The sequence below is a fragment of the Mesoplodon bidens genome (genome assembly GCF_964165515.1).
Source record: "Mesoplodon bidens genome assembly, chromosome: 10".
NCBI classification, from domain to species: domain Eukaryota; kingdom Metazoa; phylum Chordata; class Mammalia; order Artiodactyla; family Ziphiidae; genus Mesoplodon; species Mesoplodon bidens.
Window position 1 is genome coordinate 80066871 of NC_138172.1, and position 17901 is coordinate 80084771.

Consider the following 17901-nt stretch of genomic DNA (forward strand, 5'->3'; position numbering starts at 1 on the left):
GGATAGACCTAGAGTCTGTCATACAGAGTGAAGTAAGTCAGAAAGAGAAAGACAAATACTGTATGCTGACACATATATATGGAATTTAAGAAAAAAAAATGTCATGAAGAACATAGGGGTAAGACAGGAATAAAGACACAGACCTACTAGAGAATGGACTTGAGGATATGGGGAGGGGGAAGGGTAAGCTGTGACAAAGTGAAAGAGCGGCATGGACATATATACACTACCAAACGTAAGGTAGATAGCTAGTGGGAAGCAGCCGCATAGCACAGGGAGATCAGCTCGGTGCTTTGTGACCGCCTGGAGGGGTGGGATAGGGAGGGTGGGAGGGAGACGCAAAAGGGAGGGGATATGGAAACATATGTATATGTATAACTGATTAAATTTGTTATAAAGCAAAAAATTAAAAATAAATAAATAAATAAAAAACTAAAAAAAAAAAAAAAAAAAAGAAATGGAGAGATATACCATGTCCTTGTATTGGCAAAGCAATCTACAGATTCAATGCAATCACTATCAAATTACCAATGGCATTTTTCACAGAACTAGAACAAAAAATTTCTCAATTTGTATGGAAACACAAAAGACCCCAAAGAGCCAAAGCAATCTTGGAAAAGAAAAATGGAGCTGGAGGAATCAGGATCCCTGACTTCAGACTATACTACAAAGCTACAGTAATCAAGACAGTATGGTACTGGCACAAAAACAGAAGTATGGATCAATGGAACAGGATAGAAAGCCCAGAGAGAAACCCATGCACATATGGTCACCTTACCTTTGATAAAGGAGGCAAGAATACACAATGGAGAAAAGACAGCCTCTCCAATAAGCTGGTAAAACTGGACAGCTACATGTAAAAGAATGAAATTAGAATACTCCCTAACACCATACACAAAAATAAACTCAAAATGGATTAAAGACCTAAATGTAAGGCCAGACAGTATAAAACTCTTAGAGGAAAACATAGGCAGAACATTCTATGACATAAATCACAGCAAGATCCGTTTTGACCCACCTCCTAGAGAAATGGAAATAAAAACAAAAATAAACAAATGGGACCTAATGAAATTTAAAAGCTTTTGCACAGTAAAGGAAACCATAAACAAGAGAAAAAGACAACCCTCAGAATGGGAGAAAATATTTGCAAACGAAGCAACTGACAAAGGATTAATCTCCAAATTATACAAGCAGCTCATATAGCTCAATACTAAAAAAAACAAACAATCCACTCCAAAAATGGGCAGAAGACCTAAACAGACATTTCTCCAAAGAAGATACACAGATTGCCAACAAACACATGAAAGGATACTCAACATTACTAATCATTAGAGAAACGCACATCAAAACTACAGTGAAGTATCACCTCACACCAGTCAGAATGGCCATCATCAAAAAATCTACAAACAAGAAATGCTGGAGAAGGTGTGGTGAAAAGGGAACCCTTTTGCTCTGTTGGTGGGAACGTAAATTGATACAGCCCTTATGGAGAACTGTATGGAGGTTCCTTAGAAAACTAAAAATAGAACTACCATACGACCCAGCAATCCCACTACTGGGCATATACCCTGAGAAAACCCATAATTCAAGAAGAGTCATGTACTACAATTTTCATTGCAGCTCTATTTACAATAGCCAGGACATGGAAGCAACCTAAGTGTCCATTGACAGATGAATGGATAAAGAAGATGTGGCACATATATACAATGGAATATTACTCAGCCATAAAAAGAAACGAAATTGAGTTATTTGTAGTGAGGTGGATGGACATAGAGTCTGTCATACAGAGTGAAATAAGTCAGAAGGAGAAAAACAAATACCATATTCTAACATATATATATGGAATCTAAGAAAAGGAAAAAAATTGTTCTGAAGAACCTAGGGGCAGGACAGGAATAAAGACAAAGATGTAGAGAATGGACTTGAGGACATGGGGAGGGGAAATGGTAAGCTGGGACGAAGTAAGAGAGTGGCATGTACATATATACACTACCAAATGTAAAATAGATAGCTAGTGGGAAGCAGCCACATAGCACAGGGACATCAGCTCGGTGTTCTGTGTCCACCTAGAGGGGTGGGATAGGGAGGGTGGGCGGGAGACGCAAGAGGGAGGGGATATGGGGATATATGTATATCTATAGCTGATTCACTTTGTTATACGGCAGAAACTAACACACCATTGTAAAGCAATTATATTCCAATAAAGATGTTAAAAAAAAAAAAAGAAAGAAAATATCCTCAAATTACTCCTCATTCTGGCTTGTGCACTTAGTGGCTGTTTTGTTATTCCATACCCTTGTCGGCTTCTTGAGGGTCAGAGTGACTTTGAGAAATCGGAGGACACGCAGAAGAGGTGGTACAGACGTTAGGGATACAGGCGAAAAAGGAGTGAGGTAGTCCTGGCACTCACTTCCCTTGGAAGATTCAAAGTTGGTTTGGGACATGTAGGAAATTTAGGATTGCACGATTCTGCCTCTTCCCGGGTAGCCAAGGTGCAGTACACCTTCCTTCCAATAGGTGTTCATGAACTACAGTGGTAGGGTTTTAGTGCCTCTGTCTTGAACTAAAACCACCTTGAGCACCATTCCTAGCTCACCTAGCTTTAGCAGATGCACTCTCTGTGATTTTCCTGAATTAAGGCAGACTTCCAGGAGGTGACCCACGGTTCCCTTTGGGTTTGATACCAGGTGAATTTCCTGGGGATGTCCTAGAACTTCAGAGCTTCAAGTGAAGTGAAATGCACAAACACGATAGTGGTGGATAGTGAAAGGGCTTAAAATAAACGGATCTCATTTGAAGGGCACCAAGCAGAGCACTGGCTACGTGGGACCTCATATATAACGACTGTTTAGAAATAAAAAAGTGGCAATACATTTTAATGGGTGCTAATTCTGGGTATCTTATTACCAGTTAAGCATTTATGGAAGAAGAGATGAAAAGGGGCAGAGAACAGGTCAAGTAACATTGAGCTTCTTATGTGCCAGGCATTGCACTGACCTAAGCATCCTGTGATGCTTATTATTCCCACTTTATAGATGAGGAAACTGTTCTGCAAGCAGAGGGAGAATCAGGTTTATGTCCAAGGTCAAAGTCACACATTGGTTTTCAGACCTAGGTATATCTTATTGCCTCACAACTTCCCTTTATGTCAGAGTAAGGCAAAGAGAAGACACAAGAGGAGAAGAAAAATGATTACAGACACAAAATCAAGATCCACAGATAAACTGACTCTCTAGAAGTTAAATGTTTTCCAAGTGGTCCACCCATTATTTTCTAGGGTTGTGTATGAGAGCTGAGATCATGGGAGATGGAGCTAGCCATCTGACAGACCCAGAACCACATTATCAACATGGCTAAAATTGTGTTATTAGGGATAATGATATGTGTGTGTGTGTGTTTAGGGCTGGAGGAGCTGGGAAACAGAGAAGAAGTATAAGGCAGAAGTTTTCTTTTAAATTGTAAGTCCAATTTGAGAATAGTAGCGCAATTAAGCAAACACTGAGCATTAGTGTGAGTAATTTTTTAAACAGATGTAAATTTTTAAAGCACTTTTAGGTTCACAGCAAAATTGAGTGAAAGGTATATTGATTTCCCCTTATCCCCTGCACCCACACATGAATAGCCTTCCCCATTATCGACATCCCCCACCAGAGTAGTATATTTGTTACAACTGATGAATCTACATTGACACATCATTATCACTCAGAGTCCATAATTTACATTAGGGTTCACTCTTGGTATGGTACATTCTACAGGTTTGGACAAATATATAATGACATGTATTCATCATTTTGATATCATACAGAGTATTTTCATTGCCCTAAAAATCCTCTGTGTGTGCCTATTCATCCCTCCCTCTCTCCCCCCTAACCCCTGACAACCACAGATTTTTTTTGCTGTCTCCATAGTTTTGCCCTTTCCAGAATGTCATATATTTGAAATCATACAATATGTATGATGTCAGACTGTTTTTTCTCACTTAGCAATGTGCATTTAAGTTTCCTCCATGTCTTCTCATGGCTTAATACCTCATTTCTTTTTAGTACTGAATATTATTTTATAGTCTGGATGTTTATTTATCCATTAACCTACTGAAGGACATCTTAGGTTCCTTCCAAGTTTTGGCAATGATGAATAAAGCTGCTGTGAACATCTGTGTATAGGTTTTGGTGTGGGCATAAATTTTCAAATCCTTTTGGAAAATACCAAGGAGCACAATTGTTGTATAGTAAGAGTATGCTTAGATTTTGTAAGAAATTGTCATACCGTCTTCCAAAGTGGCTACACCATTTTACATTCCCACCGGCAATGAATGAGTATTCTTGTTCCACATCTTCATCAGCATTTGGTGTTGTCAGTGTTCTTGATTTGGGCCATTTCTAATAGGTGTCCAGTGATATCTCACTGTTGTTTTATTTTGCATTTCCCTGATGACACATGATGTGGAGCATCTATTCATATGCTTGTTTACTATCTTTGTATCTTTTTTGGTAAGGTGACTGTTAAAACCTTTGGTTCATTTTAAAATCAGGTTGTTTGTTTCTTATTGTTGAGTTTTAACATTTATTTGTATATTTTAGATGACATTCCTTTATCAGATGCACCTTTTGCAAATATTTTCTACTTGGCTTTCATTCTCTTGACCATATTTTTCACAGAGAAGATGTTTTTAATTTTAATGAAGTCCAGCTGATCAATTCCTTCTTTGATGGATTATAATTTTTATGTTGTATCTAAAAAGTCACCAACCCTATGGTCTGCTGGGTGTTTTCCTATGTTATCCTCTGGTAGTTTTATAGTTTTGCATTTTACATTTAGCATCTTTTTAAAAAAAAATCTTTGGCTGCACCACACGGCATGTGGGATCTTAGTTCCTCGACCAGGGATCAAACCCATGTCCCCTGCACTGGAAACGTGGAGACTTAACCACTGGACCACCAGGGATGTCCCGCATTTTACATTTAGATCTGTGATCTGTTTTGCATTAATTTTTGTGAAGAGCGTAAGGTTTGTGTCTAGATTTATTTTTTGCATGTGGATGCCCAGTTGTTCTAGCATCATTTGTTGAAAAGATTATCTTTGCTCCACTGTATTTGCTTTGCTCCTTTGTAAAAGATCAGTTGACTACATTTATATGGGTCTATTTCTGGGCTCTCTGTTTGTTCCACTGATCGATTTTTCTATTCTCTCACCAAAACCACACTGTCTTGATTATCGTGGCTGCATAGTAAGTCGGGTTGTGTCAGTCTTCCAACTTTGTTTTTCTTCATTATTGTGTTGTTTATTTTGGGTCTTTTGTCTCTCAGTATAAACTTAGAATCCAACTGTCAATATCCTCAAAATAACTTACAAGGATTTTTATTAGGATTGCATTGAATCTGTAGATTAAGTTGGGAAGAACTGACATCTTGACAATATTAAGTATACTATCAATGAACATGCACTCTCTCTTCACTTATTTAGTTCTTCTTTGATATCTTTCATCAGAGTTTTGTAGTTTTCTTCATAGAGATCTTGTATATATTTAATTAGTTTTATACCTGAATATTTCATATTTTAGAAGTGCTAATATAAATGGTATTATGGTTTTAATTTCAAATTCTACTTGTTCATTGCTGGGGTATAGGAAAGCATTTGACTTTTGTATGTTATTTGTATCCTGCAACGTTGCCCTAATTGCTTATTAGTTCAAGGAGTTTTTTGTCAATTCTTTTGGATTTTCTACATAGATATTCATGTCATCTGTGAACAAAGAGAGTTTTATTTCTTCCTTCACAATCTGTATACCTTTTATTTCTTTCTCTTGTCTTGTTGCATTAGCTAGGACTTCTACTATGATGTTGTAAAGGAGTACTGTTAGGGGACATCTTTTTTTTTTTTTTTTTTGGTGCGGTATGCAGGCCTCTCACTGTTGTGGCCTCTCCCATTGCGGAGCACAGGCTCCGGACGCGCAGGCTCAGTGGCCATGGCTCACAGGCCCAGCCGCTCTGCGGCATGTGGGATCTTCCCAGACCAGGGCACGAACCCGTGTCCCCTGCATCGGCAGGCGGACTCTCAACCACTGTGTCACCAGGGAAGCCCTAGGGGACATGTTTGCCCTGTACTTTATCTTTGTAGGAAAACTTTGAGTTTCTCAAAGTTTTATAATGTTAACTGTATTCTTTTTGTAGACAGTCTTTATCAAGTTGAGGAAGTTGCCCTCTATCCCTAATTAGTGGGCATTTTCATCATAAATAGGTATTGGAGTTTGACAAATGCTTTTTCTGCATCTACTGATATGATTATGTGTTTGTTCTTTTTTAGCCTGTTGATGTGATGGATTACATTTATTGATTTTTAAATCTTACATACCTGGGATGAATCCTATTTGATTCTGGTGTACAGTTCACTTCATACATTGTTGAATTCAATTTGCTAATATTTTGTTGAGAACTTTTACATCTATGTTCATGAGAGATATTGTTTGTTGTTTTCTTTTTTTGAAATGTCCTTGTTTGGCTTTGGTATGAGGGTAATGTTGGCCTCATAAAATGAGTTAGGAAATATTCCCTCTGCTTCTGTCTTCTGAAAGAGATTGTGGAGGATTGGTATAATATGTTCCTTAAATGTTTGATAGAATTCACTAGTAATCCCATCTGGGCCTGGCACTTTCTGTTTTTGGAAGGTTATTAATAATTGTCTAAATTTCTTTAGTAGATATAGGCCAGCCAATTCATATTGTCTAATTCTTCTTGTGTAAGTTTTGGCAAATTGTGTCTTTAAAGAAATTGGTCCATTTCATCTAGGTTATCAAATTTGTGGGCATAAAGTTGTTCATAATATTCCTTGATTATCCTTTTAATGTCCACAGGGTCTATAATGATGTCCCCTTTATAATTTCTGATATTATCATTTGTGTCCTCTCTCTTGTTTTCTTAGTTAGCCTGGCTAGAGATTTATAGATTTTATTTATCTTTTCAAAAAGATGACATTTAGTTTTGCTGATTTTCTCTATTGATTTCCTGTTTTCAATTTCATTGATTTCTGTTTTAACTTTTTATTACTCTTTTTTTTGTGCTTATTTTGGACTCAGTTTGCTCTTCTTTTTCTAGTTTCCTAAGGTGGAAGCTTAGGTGATTGATTTTAGATCTTTCTTCTTTTCTAATACTATATACTTTCAGTGCTATCAGTTTCCCTCTAAGCACTGCTTACAGTGCATCCACAAATTTTGTTAAGTTGTTTTTTTATTTTTACTTAGTTCAAGATTTTTTTACTTTCTCTTGAGATTTCTTTGTTGAGTCATGTGTTATTTAGAAATGTGTTGTTTAATCCCCCAGTATTTTGGAATTTTGCAACTATCTTTCTGTTACTGATTTCTAGTTTAATTCCATTGTGCTTTGAAATCTGACATTGTATGATTTTTATTCTTTTAGATCTGTTAAGGTGTGTTTAATGGCCAAGAATGTGATCTGTTTTGATGAATGTTCCATGTGAGCTTGAAAAGAATATATATTCTTCTGTTGTTGGTTAAAGTAGTCTAGAGATGTCCATTATATTAAGTTGATTGATGGTGTTGTTGAGCTGAACTATGTCCTTACTGATTTTCTACTTGCTGGATCCGTCCATTACTGGTAGAAGTTTTGAAATCTCCATCTGTGATAGTGGATTCATCTATTTCTCCTTGCAGTTCTATCAATTTTTGCCTCATGTTTTGACACTCTAGTGTTAAAAACATACATATTAAGGATTGTTATGTCTTCTTGGAGAATTGACCCCTTTATCATTATATAATGCCCTGATAGCCTTTCTGGCTCTAACATCTGCTCTGTCTGGAATTAATATAGCTACTCCTGCTTTCTTTTGATTAGTATTGGCATGGAATATCTTTCTCTATCCCTTTATTTTTAATCTATATGAGCCTTTATATTTAATGTGGATTTCTTGTAGATAGTATATAGTTGGGTAGTGTTTTTGATCCACTTCGACAATCTCTGACTTTTTATGGGTGCATTTAGATCATTGATATTCATAGTGATTACTGATATAGTTGGATTACTATCTATAATACTTGTTACAATTTTTTATTTGTTGCTCTTGTTTTTTGTTCTTATTTTTGTCTTCCACTCTTTTTCTGCCTTTTGTGGCTTTGAGCATTTTTATGATTCCATTTTTTCTCCTCTCTTAGCACATCAGTCATACTTTTGAAACATTTTTTAGTGGTTGCCCTGGAGTTTGCAGTATACATTTACAACGAATTCAAGTCCACTTTCAAGTAACACTATATTGCTTCATAGGTAGTATGAATAGTTTACAATAGCAAAATAATCTTAATTCTTTCAGCTTGTCTCTTTTAGCATTGTTGTCATTTACTTTGCTCTTACATGAAAATATATAAGTACACACACATATACATATATATATACATAAACATATGTAATTGAATACACTGTTGCTATTATTATTTTGAACAAACTGTTATCTGTTAGATCAATTCAGAATAAGAACATTTAAAGTTTTCTTATTTTACCTTCATTTATTCCTTCTCCAATGCTTTTTCCTTTCTTTGCTTAGATCCAAGTTTCTCACCTGTCATTTTCTTTCTCTCTTAAGAACTTCTTTTAATATTTCTTACAAGGCAGATCTACTGACAACCAATTCCCTTAAGTTTTGTTTGTCAGAGAAAGTCTTGATTTCTCCTTCACTTTTGAAGGATAATTTTGCAAGGTACAGAACTCTAGGTTAGTGTTTTTTTCTTTTACTACTAAATATTTCACTCCACTTTTTCCTTGTTGCATGATTACTGAGAAGTTGGAAGTAATTCTTATCTTTGCTGCCCTAGAGTTAAGGTGGTGTTTTTCCCCTCTGGCTTCTTTCAGGATTTTTTTCTTTTATCTTCCACTTTTCTGTGATTTGAAATGAAATGCTTAAGTGCAGTGTCTTTTTGTTGTTGAAAACTTTTGTTTTTTGCATTTATCCTGATTAGTGTTCTCTGAGCTTCCTAGATCTGTCTGACATTAATTTGAGGGAAAATCTCAGACTTTATTGTTTCATTATTTCTTCTGTTTCTTTCTCTCTTTCTTCTTTAGATATTCTCATTACACATATGTTACACCTTTTGTAGCTGTTCCACAGTTTTAATTTTGTTCTGGTTGGGTTTTTTTTTTTTTTCAGTCTCTTTTTCTCTTTGCTTTTCAGTTTTTGAGATATCCTCAAGTTCCGAGATTCTTTCCTCAGCCATGTCCAGTCTACTAAGTCTGTCAAAGGCATTCTTCATTTCTGTTGCAGTGTTTTTGATCTCTAGACTTTTTTTGGGGGAAGTTCTTTCTTGGCATTTGTAGCTCTCTGCTTACATTGCTCATCGGTTCTTGCATGTTGTCTGCTTTATCCATTAAAGTCCTTACTATCTTATTCACAGTTGTTTTAAATTACGGGTCTGATGTTTCCTCTTCAAACTGTCTTTTTTGCCTTTTAGTATGTCTTGTAATTTTTTCTCGATTGCTGGATAGGAGGTACTGAGTAAAAAAACTGCTGAAAATAGGCCTTTAAGAATGTGGTAGGAGGTGTGAGGGGAAGGCAAATATTCGACAGTCTTATGATTAGGTCTTGATCTTTAAGTGAACATTTGCCTCTGGACTATGAACTTCACATGTACTTCTCAGATTATTTTTCCTTTTGGGGTGCAACAGGATGGCTAGAGTAGGCTGGAATTTGATATTTCCTTTCTTCCATGTGGAAAGCTCAATGTGCTGGAGCTGGCTATTTCCCTTCCCCCAGGTCAGTTAGGCTCTGATAGAACCCCAGCAGGTTAGGTTCTGGTTAAATAGTTTCTCCTGAGGGCAAACCTTGTTAAGAAAGACAGAATGTCCTTGTTCATTTCAAAATGGGTCTTTCCCCCTCTCCTTGCCAGAAGCACAAGTTGATTTTTCTTGGCTATTCACTGTGAAAACCTGGTAGAGGTTTAGGAAGTAAAATTCACAAGAGTCTGCCCTCTCACTCCAATGACCTGGTGCCTTGGAGTTTTTAACTCTCAGAGTTGCTTACACTGAACCTCTAGCAACTTGTCAATTATACTTCAGATTTTCCTATCCTTGCACTGGTTCCTGCAGAACTTTCTGCTCCTGTGGATTGTGATTCTCCATATTCACCTGTCAGTTCTTCCAATTTTGGTGACAGTTGTTTTCTCTGTGACCTACCTCTCTTGTGGATCTAAGAAAAGTTGTTAATATGTTCTTTTTTTTTCACCCTTTTGCTTGTTGTTATGATGGAATAGCAAGTTCCAAGCTCCTTTCATGGTAGACCAGAAGCCAGAAGTCTCAGATTATATTTTCTGTGAATGCTTTTAATAAAGGTAGCAAACAACCTTTCAAAAACAAATGATAAATATGTTTTCTTCAGGGAAATTATTTTTATATTTTTTATTTTAAAAAGTATTTGTACTTGTTTTTAACTGAGTAATATAGTCGTGTGGTCTAAGAAGAAAAAATATAATCAAGTATGCATGGAGAAGGTTGTTCACATAACTGTTCTTGTCCCCACTGCTTCCTATAGATAGTCACTTATGTTAGGTTCTTGTATATACTTCTAATATATAAAAGCAAATGCAAACATATATTCCCGTGAATTCCTTTTTTACCCAAAGGTAGCACACAATATATATTTTCTCTATAACTTGCTTTCCCCCTCCTAACAATATATCCTAGAGATTTGAATATCTTTCCATATTAATATAGCTTTCTTTGTCTTTTATACAGCTGCATAGTATTCCATTCTGTTGTGTGGTGTACTATAGTTTATTTAACTGGTTCACTATTGGTGGACACTTGGATTGTTGTTTACAATTCTGCAAACAAATAACCTTGTACAAATGTTATTTTGTATGTAAGCAAGTGTATCTGTAGCATATATGACTAAAACTTAGGTTGCTGTGGTGTATTTTTGATAGATATTGCCAAATTGTCCTCCACAGAAGCTGTATTAATATAATGAACTCCATGGATAAACCCTAGTTTTCTGTTTATAAGTGTTAACCATATTATATGAGATAAGATGGCATGTTGGAAAGTGCAAAGGATTTCAAAGTAGCGAACTTCATTATCCATAGTGAAAAGGAGTAGGATATAATAGTTACAAATTTCCCTCCTACAAAAGCTTTTAAAAATAATGAAAATTCAGGGCTTCCCTGGTGGCGCATGGTTGAGAGTCCGCCTGCCGATGCAGGGGACATGGGTTCGTGCCCCGGTCCGGGAGGATCCCGCATGCTGCGGAGCGGCTGGGTCCCTGAGCCGTGGCCGCTGGGCCTGTGTGTCCGGAGCCTGTGCTCCACAAGGGAAGAGGCCACAGCAGTGAGAGGCCCGCGTACCACAAAAAAAATAAAAAAAGAAAAAGAAAATTCGTACTTCCCTTCATTACCAACACTGTGTACTTTATGTTTTACATTAGCCTAATCCTGTGATCTTTTCTGATCACTGCAAAACCTCTCACCAGCTATTTCACCCACAACAAGTTTCCTAAGAATAATAACTACTATTAGTCATTTAAATGACATAAAGTGAAATTTAGATGCTCCCTAGAGTAGAATTCAGCTGCCAGGTGGTTTGACCAGCTCACAGCATCACATTTCACTGCAGCTGTGGTGTGAGCTGGAAGTTGTATGGCATGGGTAGCAGCTGGACTAAGCTTCATCAGGTGAGTAGCCGTGCGGCAGTGCTGCCAGCACTGTTTCAATGGGCAGGCATTGCCAGCCAGCCATGAAGAGTCCTTCTGCCTTATATGCATGCACTAAGGTGGGCTCTCCAGTAAGGATGCTAAAAGGCATCTAGCTGACAATTGCAGGAGGAGGCTCGGTCGTATTAGAAGTAGTCTGAATCTTGCTGTGAGTTCTTAACTTGAGTCTGGGGGAGTAGGTGCTAAGGTTTTAGAGAGAAGGCGGCAATAAAATCAGCATAGCTTGTCATTCTGAATTTTTTATTTTGCCATCTTATTGCAAAATCACAATCACAGTCAACTTCCAGGAGGCTAGTATTTGAAGCAGAATATATTTATTGTAGGCTATCCCATTATATAAGTATCCCAGTCTTTTTATTCTGGTTCTGGAAGTTTCAGCAAAGGAGAAGAAGAAAAGCTTTCTGTAGCTCATGGGAAAAGGGGGGAAAGGATGAAAGAATATACTATTTGTTGAATGCCTACCCTGCCAAACTGAGCTGGCTGTTCTACATGTAAGCAGAGAAGAAAGCTAGGTTTTTGTTTTCCCATGAAACTTAGCAAAGGCTTTTTGATCTTAAGGTTCTGAGTAGCCTTTCTGACCCAGAAAATGAAGACCAAAATCAAACAGTGCATTAGGTGTATACATTATTATGCGACAGGGAGAGGACGTTTATTGAGGAGCTGATCACAGTTTAGATGTTGTACAGAACACTGTGGTTGCAACAAAATTAATTGTATCTGTGCAGATAAATCCGCCTAGAACACTGAAGCTATCAAATCGCCATCTCTTCAAAGCCCCATACCTATATGGCTCCTTATCAGGAAAAAAAAAAAACCTCACAGATAATAGTTCCCTAGGAGTAAATTTCTTGTCTTATTTTCTCTTTTCATCTCACAGATAAAAATTGTAATATGAAAAGATAATTCTTCCCAACTGTCAGAAACCATTAGAATTTCTACAGCCTGATGCTCTTTAAGGTAAACATGCCGTATGCATTTACTGCAATAAACTCATCAGATTTACATTTTGATTGTCGAACACTGTACAAATTGCACATAATTGCCTTCTCTAGGGCTACACTCTTGCTATTTGAAACTTTTGAAAATCTTCCTCATCTGGAATTCAGTAAGTGATTAATCTTCCCATCAAATAAGGGGACAGGAAATTGTCTTTTGCATTTGTATCCTGTGAGGACACTACTAATTAGAAGCCATTTCCTGCTCTCTGACCGCTTTCTTGCAGCCCTCCCTGGAGGTCCAAGAGAGGCCAAGTGACAGCACTTGAGCTGAAGCCCTTGGTGGTCAGCAGTACTTGTCTACATACCCTGTTTGAAGATAGTAGGAATTCAAATTATTTCCAGATCTGTGCTGTCTGTAGGGGAGGGTTCCTCAACCTTGACACTATTGATATTCAGGCCAGAAAATTCTTTGCTGTGGGGGCTTTCCTGGGCATTTTAGGATGCTTAACAGTAGTCCTGCCCTCTGCCCACCGATGGCCAGTAGCAACACCCCAAGTTTGACAACCAAATGTCTCCAGACGTTGCTGAAGGTCCCTGGGAGGCAGAATCACTCTGGTTGCAAATCACCACTCCAGAGCAATTGGAATCACATTAAGTATCCGAGCAAGGCTGAGCTCACAGGCAATGTTCAAATACAACCATTTGGGTGAATTTCTTCCCTGTCTCCACACAAACGTCAGGGAAAAACCAATTAAGGCATTAGCTGCTCTTCCAAAAGTTCCTTCTGGGTTAGGTGGAATCGGAACAGGGGCTTGACATCTTCTATCCAATCTCCCTGCAGGTGGAGGAACGGTAGTTCTAGCTTTCATTCGTAAGTTTCCAGAGTCCACATCTTGTTTTCTTTCCAATATATGCAGTTGGTGGCCTAAAGATGGTAGGTGTAATTTCTAGGAATGGCAGTGAAATTTATCTTTTTGATCAGTAAGAATTCAAATTAATATATTCTTTAGCTTCCATCATCATACTTGAATGAGCTCAAAGAAAAACATATTTATATCTTTCAAATATGTGTTTGCAGTTGTGGATGGAAGATTGTTTGTAGTTGGAGGATAAGAGACAACTGGCCCCCATACTCAATAATAGTAAGTTTCTTTAATCATGTGGTCCACTATGCATACACTTGACAGAGCAATTTTAATGCTACAGGTGCTTATTTATTTACATATCTGCCTCCCACTTGTAGATGTCAGCTTCCACATGGTGGGAACCATGCCTGTTTTATCTGTGTGTACTCATTATCTAGTACAGTCATGGAACATACTGGACCAACAACACTAGACTATAAATTCCATGAGAGTGGAGTTATGTTTAGTTATGTTGCTGCTGTTTTTCTCCGGGTCCTACACAGTGCCTGGCACATAACAGGCATTCAACACGTGTTTATGGAACAAATGCATGATTGATAGCCACACTGGAAGACTTGTTGAATCCTGGCTGCACAGGTCAAAGAATTTTGGCTTCATAGTTCAAGTGAATCCAAACTAACTCACTTTAGCTTGTTTCAGCTAGGGTTTGAGGGAAAAGTACTTTTCTTCTTTTTAAATTTGCTTTCTTTATAGGCAACAGAAAAGAAAATTTAATGCTTACAAAAGCACCAATATATTCTGATAGACAAGTGCAAATTGGTGCAAACATAGTTTCTTCCGATGAATGAAGTTTCCTCTATCTGATGAAGCTGAAAGGAATGAACAGATGTTTATGTTATTTTATTAGAGCCTCTTTTCCCCCACATTTTGTTTTTAAAGGCAGTTCAGCATAGTGATTAGGAGCGCCGATGCTAAAGTCTGACTGCCAGAGTTCATACCTGGTGTGAATGTGTAACTTTCAAAAAATTGCTTAACCTTGCTGTACTTTAATTTTCGTATCTAATAGATAAGATAATTTTCTTATCTAATAGATAGCCGAGTTTAAAAATACTACCCACCTCATAAAGTCAATAGGAGGATTAAATGAGTAAAAATGAATAAATGTGCTTAAAACTCCTAAATGGCATACTGTCTTAAACAGTACTTTTTTGACATACATATTCAACCTGAAAAGTACTAACATACCAAAAAGTACTAACATACACACACGCTTACACCTATATATAAATACATATATATCTATACCCTGATCCTTTTTTATTTATGTACATTAGCATATATTAATGTATATTATATATTATATATATATATACACACACACACATACATACACACCTTGGTTATATATCCTTATCCTGATATGTTTATATATATTATATATAATGTAATATATATATTTTCCAGGTGGAGGAATTAGATAAATTCCTGTTTCTCCAACTTTAAAAGTATGTGAACAATTGATAAAAAGCAAAACTCTATAGAAAATCCTAAAGATAGAATATCCAAGTTGTCAGCTTTGAAGGCATGAAAGCCTCACGCCATTGCAGAGACATAGCTGGCCTCGTGGCTTTAGCAAAAATGAAATGCTAATGAAGAACGCAAAGGGAATAGCTTTAGGGGAAACAAAGGAATAATGTAGCAGAAATTGCAGGCTCGGGACCTTCCATTTTGTAAATATTTGGGTTGGTGGAAATTTGTTAATTGAGGCAATTGATTTTCACTTGAAAATGGTAGCAATATCTAATTCATTAAAGCCTGAAATAACATCCTTTGGGCCAAATGGGGTTATTTCATTCTTAACCTCTTAGTGATACATTAACAGTAGGAAAGCATTTGGACGCATATCTTAAAAAGTGCCACATTAACAGGAATTCACACTGGAAAAAAAATTAAAAGAACCCAAATCTGCACCCGCACTTGCTCTAAGAGGGGAGGAAGCCCCCATGTCCTCCTCTTAGGCAGTATTTTAAGATCTGTCTGTGTTTAATATCGCCAAGCCTACTTGAGTGATAAATGTAACTATATAAAAATTACTTATTACAAGCTGTCATGTTGCCTCACTCACATCGGCTGGGCTGCAGGCGTTGTACATAAAACTTGAATCTCTACCTTGACAGCGTCAGCTGCACTGGCTTTAAAGTAAAATGCTTTCAGTCATGAATACAAAACGTAATTTACCTTTCCATAATACTTCAGTTTGAAACAAGTTGGAGAGCTCGTGTTACCGTCAGACCAGTACCTGTGCCGCGTGGAGAACCAGCGAATTCCAAGCTGTCACCTGAAAGTCACTGCTGCTCCCCTGTCGTCCCTTGGAAGCAAACTTAAGCTGTTAAGTTGTGGGGCCTCTAATTTTTAAAGTCGTATTTGTGTGTAATTCCTTTTTGCAGCTCTGCAGTGACAACATGTTGTCAAGACGGATTAGCTCGTTTTCTAAATTGGTATTTGTATTGGAATTCCTGGCTGAATGGATTTTTCCCCTCTGGAAGCTCCCAGACTCCTAGCAACTGTTTGTTGGAGAGGTCAGGAAGCATGAACGGATACACACCCACTCCTTAAAATCGAAGCCCGTACTCATCTGCAAACGATGAGCTCTCTGAAACCAGTAAACACGTTTCAAACCAGTGGCTCAGCCCAGCGAGTGAGGCCCCAGCGGCCTTGGACTCCTGGGTTAGTGCTTAATCGAGCCGCTGACTACAACGTGCGGACGTCAGCCAGATGGAAATCAAATGTGAAGGTTCCAAGGAGCCTCTCCGCAGCACGGCTGATTCGTTGTGACTGTTTTCATGGTTGGTCGTGATGCAGGCAGTATGTGAGGCTGCGTCCGCGGGGACGTCTGCCCACCAGCCTCCCCGCCACATCGTCGGCCAGGCCCCCACCAGACCGCGGTGGCGTTGGAGCTGTAGACGCCTCGCGTTAGCCCAATTCCTTTTGACAATGTTCACATTCAGTTAGGGCCCAAAGTGCTTGTACTTGTCAGTCGGGATAAATGATAAAGAAAATAGTCCCCCCCGTGGAAAGCGAAACGCAATGGCCACTGGAAGGAATTTTCTTGCCTGATCCTCCGTGCTCCACACCGAAGCACCCATCCTTAGGAAACAGCTCCTGCGTTTGCAACTTCTGCTTCGCTTTGGCAGATAATGAAGGCTGGAGAAAAGACAGCCAAACTGCAGGGGCATTCAGTAACATGAAGTGTTCTGTTTTTGAAATTTTAGGACAAGTGAAACATTCTGAAGGAAAACAAGCAGGGCAGGGAAAGTCTTGCTGCTTAGACAACTCCCCCTGAGATGCTGGGTGTAGATTTCATAGTTTGCCTGTTTGTCTGTACCGCACCTTTCACTGAGGAACTTGAAGCAGCATCCAGACACTACTTTTCGTCTTTGTAAAAGCCCCATCGGTGCACATGGTAACCTTTTAACAGCAGCTTGAAGGTTTTCCACCCTGGAGCTCCAGACCTCTCCTGTCCAGCTCTTTCCTGAGGCACACTCTCCTCCCTCCCCACCGAGAGGGACTTGTCTTAGCCAAAGGTACCCCATCCTGACTTCCCAGCTTCCCAGCGCTGCCATTACACCTAGTGTACCAGCCACCCACCTCCTCCTCCTTCAGTGCCGCCTTCTCTGATGGATGGAAACAAGTTTTTCTTTATCATATGAGGTAATGAAGGCACAGAGAGTAAATCCCCAGTTAAAGAGGTAGAGCCCCTTCCCTCTCAGGTGCGCCTCTTGTTCCATATACTTCCTCAGCTGTAAGACGCCTGCAATGGACACCTGTAATAAAACATCATGTCATACCCCCATTTCAACATTTGTTGATTGATACGAATGTTGCCAGTGGACTCTTCCTCCCGCTACGTTATCTCTTTTCTGTACATAAATATAGTTTCACTTGGAAAGTATGTTCTTTTAAATGTATAAGACCTTTGGAGAGTGCCCATTTGAACTTAGAAGCATAGAAGCTGTTGTTGGGTCTAGGTAATTTGTTTTATGTGAGGTCTTGAATGAGTCCTAATTGGATATGAATGTCTGCTAAATAATGTTTGCTTGTTTTCAGATATTAATTTATTTTTAAACTATCTAAAGATTGAATGGATTCTTACTGGGTTCTGGAATAAAACTTTAGTATGAGATAGTTGTATTAGATCAGTTGTCAGATCTGCATTTCTTTTGTCCCACTGATGCCACTGAAATCACATTTATTCATTTGCACCTTTATAAGTGTTCTATTAATTTCTTCTAAATTTCTAGTAACATTGCAGTAATGTTGTAGAGCATTGTTTCACAGATCACTTCTGATTACCCCTGTTCATAAACATGCCTCTGCACCAGGTAAGCTGATTA